General features: G+C 32.9%; 1 long non-coding RNA gene across 2 annotated transcripts in view; it reads left to right on the forward strand.

The window, feature by feature from the left end:
• Window positions 1-5,838, forward strand: part of LOC117179761 — a 71,927-nt gene extending 66,089 nt beyond the window's left edge. For both annotated transcript variants that reach the window (XR_004467953.1, XR_004467954.1), the window contains 3 exons: window positions 3,717-4,365; window positions 4,530-4,807; window positions 5,063-5,838. This is a non-coding gene — a long non-coding RNA (uncharacterized LOC117179761). The remainder of the gene's footprint in view (window positions 1-3,716; window positions 4,366-4,529; window positions 4,808-5,062) is intronic.
• Window positions 5,839-6,362: the final 524 nt, after the last annotated feature.

Here is a 6,362-nt window from a genome sequence, read left to right on the forward strand (position 1 = left end):
CTTTAAAAGTTAAATATAAATACACATTTATTGTCTAAATTAAATATACGTCATGCCATGTATACACGGTTACAAGTGAAATACTTCATTTGAAATTGATTGTAAAAGCAATGGTATTCGGAACATATTTTCGTACGACCCTGAATCTTTCAAGAATAGACCAGCAGACAGTTTCGTGGAAGTACCGGCCAGCCAGCCGGCATGCGGAAGCCAGAAATCGAATAAAGCGAGTTGATATTACTATGGCGTCATTCACGTGGTTACTTTGGAAGTGAATTTCAGACAAAAAAAAATATTTTTCATCGCTTTTATCCAGTTTTGACGAATTTCTAGTGTTGACTGTTCCTCAGATATAATGTCGATGTAAGTCAGTGTCATTGTCTTGAAGAAACATAGCCTTTTGTTTTTTGATGAATTTGTGATATATGGTAATGGTGCGAGCAAGAGGTGGATTTGGACAAAGTGGCACAGTGCGAGGAGAAGGAGGAACTGCTCGGGGAATGCAAGCTCGGAAACTCACAAAACCACCCGAAAAAGCATATGGAGAAGTCAAACTCCGCCAAGAAAAGGATAATATGAAGGTTCCTTTGTCTAACATACAAAATCTAGAATTGAATAAAGATTTCTCGAAAAGGAAGTATAAAATCAAAATAGATGAACAGAATCATGACGGCCAAGTCATTCGTGTTGCACGTATGCCTCTTACGTATCGCCTCTTAAATATTTTATTCTTACTAAAACATAAGACGACACGTATTTTACCTTCTTGAGCAAAAAAGAACTTCCACGAAGTTCTGAGTATTTCAGATTTTAAGGTCATTTATAAAAATTTATCAATTTTTTCTTCAAGCTTTCGTATCTCTGGACTTAACTTTTTTGTTGGACAATCCATTTTTTGGCCATGAGAATGATTCCTTTTTTTCTCGAAAAATGGAACTATTGCATTAATTTTATAAATTACGAAAGACTCTACAAAATTAGCAAGACTTTTTTAGTACTAAAATTTAAATACAAATTTTTACATTCTTATCAGAGAAGGTATTAGATTTGTGTAAAATTTGACCCACCTTCTTGAATGTCCTACGAGATTATCATAAAAACTTTTTTAATTTTCTTGAAAAATCAAAAATTCAAATTTTTACAGCATACAAAATAATGAAAAATCCAAAAATTACATTTTTCGGCCAAACTGTAAAAAATACCGTAAAAGATGAATACACAAAAATTGTGCATTTAAAAAATATCTACAAATTTGTTATTAACCACATCCTGATAGGATGCGTAGTTTTGGCTTTAATAATGAAAAATGTCATTCACAGTAAAAAAATCTGCCTGCTATCGATGATATATTTATCTCGCGCTTCCCGTTTGATTATGTATTTCCCTCGCACTACGCTCTCGGTCATTATATTTTGGCACATTCTTGCGCAAACCTTTTAAAATTAAGACTTAAAACATCTACCACTGTAATTTTGTGATTGTAAATTCTCTTTCGTTAAAAGAGCTTAGCTCGAGAGTTTGACCGCACCTACGGCACGCGACAGATGGCAATCGCACTCCGCGCTTGGTCTTTGCATTTCTCCTGCATTCGTGCACACACCTTCTAAAATCAAAGGTCAACGGACCGACAAATGTAATTTTGTGATTTTGAACTCCTTTTGTTAAAGCTCTTTCGGCTTTAACGAACACCTTCGCATCACGTATCTCATGCTTCGCACTCAATTTTTTCCAACATATCAACTTTTCTACATTATATACAACACTTTTATATCAATAATATACATTTTTATGTAACCTTGCCTGGGATTGCTTATTAAAAAATTGCAAAATAAAGAGCAAATTGTATTTGCCATAATTATTTTTATATTTGTTTCTTATTTTGCTTTAAATTTTATTCTAAGCTGCGCTGAAAATGTATCATTTCAATAAATGTATATCATTGCAATTCATAATATGCATGAAAATTGAATGATAATAATTCTTATTTCCTTGTTTTTATCATTTATTTTTATTTTTAATCTTGTTTTTTACGATTGAATAAAAACTACTGCGCAACTGCATAGGGTCTATTACAGGAACCTATATAGGGTCCTATATAGGATCCTATGTCCGTTTTCGTCTTTTCTGTGCTTTTTCAAAAAATTTAATTTTTTCATTTTTAATCTTATTTTTTACGATTAAAAGAAAATTTACTCGTCCTATCGAAAAATGATTAATATTAAATTTATAGATCTTTTTAGGCAAACAATTTTGTCTGTTAATTTTAGTTCATACCGTGTGTCGTTAAAAAAAATTTATATTTTTATTTCGAATGTTATTTTTTACGACTAAAGCAAAAACTACGTGTCCTATCAAAAATTATGGCTCTTTTTGGATGAACAAGTTTTGTCTCATTTGTTTTCGTAGCTGTGTCGAAAAGTGATTCATTATAAATTTGTAGTTCTGTCCAGGGCGCGCAATTTAATCTTTTTCTTTTTTTTGTTATCTTGCATAGTTTGACCAAAAAATGGAATTTTTTAATTTTTCATTCTTTTCGGTACGATCAAATTTGGAAAGTTCAACTTTTCGGCCAAATTAAAAAAGTTGTTATTATAATCTGGTAGGGCTTTTAAAAAGCAACGTTTTTCTTCTCTCGACTTTTTTTCGTATCGTGCGTTGTTTGGCTTAAAATATTCATTTTAATTTGTTTTTTTGAATTTTGAAAATGCTCTGTGATAATTTTCTTTTTATAGAAAAAAGTCATGGGGATAAATTGTTTGACTCTCTGAGTACTATGGACAACCGTATGTAGAATTTTTAAATCTTGAAAAATGTGGTTTTAAAAATTTGTGTACAATCCAATTTGGAATTTTCAACTTTTCGAGCAAATTAAAAAAGTTGTTATCATAATATTGTAAAGCTTTTAAAAATCGACGTTTTTTTCTCTCTCTTGACTTCTTTTCGTATCATGATTTGTTTGGCTTAAAATGTTCATTTTAGTTTGTTTTTTTGGATTTTGAAAAAGCTATAACTGGTAATTTTCGATTTTTTGAAAAAAGTCATTAGGATAAATTGTTAAATTTTTTAAATTCTATGAATAAACGTACAGAAAATTTTTGAATTTTTAAAAAAGTGGTCTCAAAAATATTCAAAATGTGCCCACTTTTTGAGTTTTTATCGAAACTGGTTGGCTAACGGACTTGACCTTCAGTTCAGGACACTAAACAAGTGTACCAAAGGGCAATCTAATAGATTCATTCTTCCAAAAATTATCATTTTCACACACAGACATACAGACAGACACATTCGTAAAAACCTATTTTTCGGATTCAGGGGGTCTCCAAACGTGGTCTTGTGTTGGATTTCAAAAAAAAAACCTTTTCATGTTTTTGATTCTATTTTTTTATGATTCAAAATAAAAATTACTTTTTGTGCGAACAATGATCTTATAGGGCCTACAAAAATAAACGTTTTTGTTCTTCTGACTTTTTTCATATCGTGCGTTGTTTTGCTATAAAATAATTCATTTTGCAATGTGTTAATTATAAAAATTTTGAATTAAAAAATTTGACTCCAGATTTTTAGATCTTTTCATGAATTTCTATATTTTGGACGTGCACAAAATTCTTGGACAAATTTTTGTTTTCTCTGGTCGCAAGACATCCTGACCTTAAGACCTTGTGTTTTTAGTTTGATGACAGAAAGAAACATAATTCATTGTTATTTCTGTTTTACAGAGGAATAAAATGACAATTCCAATAATAAATGAAAAAATTGATGAGCTTCAACGTTTGCAGAAAAAAGTTTCACAGTCGAAAAAAAATGATGAAAGAACTTTTGCGGGAAATACATACTGTTACAAGCCTGTTAGAAATCTTGCTATAAAATTCGCTCCAGGAACTTCAAAGAAAAATTATTTGTATACAGTAAGATACAATCATTTATGCGTACGCTGCATCATAATCTATCATTATTTACAATTTAAATTGTCACATATTTCAGTTCTATTATAACATTTATTAACTGATATTTGGGAAGTTTTTACCGATAATGAACTAATTTCAAATGTGAAAACCTGCTTCAAGACATCTACAACCGAGAAACCAGTTGCTGTCTTAAAATCTGTACAGCCCAAGAATAGACATCAAGTAGGTCTTCTTATAGTCAATAAGTGGCTATATGTCTGAGAACACTGCTGCACTAGCTACTGTAAATTGATTTATGTTCTATAATTTCTTGCCGAACAATCAGCCTCCTGGAAAAACCATCTCTACGCAACCAGTACTTGCATTACCAAAAAGGAATGAATAAGAAAAAGTTCCTGTAGGATTGCCAAAGATAATTCTCACAAAAGTTACAGCTCAAATGCAAAGGCCTGAAATAAAGGTAAACATTCCAAGTTTTTAAATTTCTGACAGGCACTATTTTGAATTGTAATAGCAACCCATTTCTAGTTTTTATGTGAATACTGTTTGTTATAATAAAAGTTTTCAAAAAATTCGATAATTAGAATATTATATAATACTTATTCGTAACACTGTCATCTTAAGGTATGAAATTCCACAAGCTTGTACTGGTAGAAACGTGGACAGGGAAAAGCTGTGCGAAATCTGAGAAACATTGAAAAATGTGATTCAAAGTTTGAGGAAGAACCTAGCTGAGACCAAGGATGACAGGAGACTGAAAAAAGAGGAAATCTCGTGTCTGAAGATGAATCTTCAGAAAACGGATGAAGTAATTCATGCGCAGACATTATAGATCTCGACTCCTAGAAAACTCAACAGGAAGCTAACTGAAATTTCAATAATTAATGCGGACAAACTTAATGGTAGAGTCTTACTATTCCTTTCTTTATGTTATTATATTTTAAGAAAATGAAATGAGTTTCGTCACTAAATATTACTGCATATTTTTTTATTGATTGTTCCGATGTCTCTCAAAAACTTACAATTCATAGAAATTGTCTATAAATGCATGATAGAACTAAATTAAAAAAGATTTCTAATCTTGAATTTGTCGCTAATAATATGCAGAATATCATCTATTTACTGTGATTTCTTATGCGCCTTATTTGATTTTACAGCTAAATTGGAAGAAATAACAAAACACAACACGGTTAATGACTCCAGCCCTTATCCTGCTGTGGGAAAAACGCTTCAGAATGGATGTTCGATCAGATTAATGTAGGCCAAATGAATTTAATATACCTTCGATTTATTTCTTGGAATAATCCCACAAAGACTGTTTTTCTTTCTGTTCGAGCGGTATGGAATTTCTGATACTAGCGGCAGGCCCATTGTTCGAGCACGTATGGTTGTCAAATTTGGGTTTGTAGACATACGCGGTCGACTACAGCAATTACGGCAGGGTCAGAATTTTGATACTACCTTAAGACTTGGATCAGACGTGCTTGAGCGATCGGCGTGAGCGATCGTGTTTTGTGTGTTCAGTACCAGAATAACTGCGTTACAGTTATTCACGATTGTGCGGGTGCCTGTTCAATTCCTAGTGGATTACTGTGTTGTGGCTGTTCCATGCCTAGTGAATTGCTGTATTGTGGCTGTTCCATGCCTAGTGGATTACCGTGTTGTGGCTGTTCCGTTCCTAGGGGATTACTGTGTTGTGGCTGTTCCATTCCTTGCGGTGATTATTGTGAAAGCTGATCGCGTCGATTGATTCTTGTGAGAGCTGATCTCGATCTTTATGTGACTATGGTGAGACCTGATCTCTTCACCCATGTATTTCTGGCCGGATTAACTTTAGATTCACTTTGTCGTGCAAGTTATTGTGTGGATTGTGTAAGCTTCTGCTGGTAAGTTCTCGTAGCTCTAATTAGAATTGTATCGGAATTTTTCCTCCACTCACTGTTTTTTATGTCAGGAAATAAAACTTGTCTGTGTTCTCGATGATCATGGTTGCTTTATATTTGGCCCACCTCTGTCCTCTGATATGTTTTGTTTAAGTTTATTTTTATTTGTGAATTTAATTTGTTTGCTAAACTACGGTTCATTTTTGGTCCTTCGAGCCGGATTAGAGAGAGAGTGTGGAGTCTGAAAAATATAGACTTTACATTCTTGTGATTATTCGTCATTTTGCATTTCATTCGTAGATAGAGCCTTTATTTTGACTCAAACGGGACTTTATGTGTTATTTTGCTTTAAATTCTTAAAAATTTGTGGGCATGACGTTCTATTATAACAATTTCCATTTCCGTTTTAATTAAGTAGTAATACACGGTGAAGTATCATGGCGCCGGTGTCCTTAAAAGGGTTAACAGCTCTTCAAAATTCCCGAGCGGCAGAAATAAGTCGGGTACACGCGCGATTATCGGAAGGAGCTCCGGAAAGCCTCACGCGCAATATCGTCGAAAAGCGACTCGCATC

This window comes from Belonocnema kinseyi, chromosome 9 (assembly GCF_010883055.1).
Source record: "Belonocnema kinseyi isolate 2016_QV_RU_SX_M_011 chromosome 9, B_treatae_v1, whole genome shotgun sequence".
NCBI lineage: Eukaryota > Metazoa > Arthropoda > Insecta > Hymenoptera > Cynipidae > Belonocnema > Belonocnema kinseyi.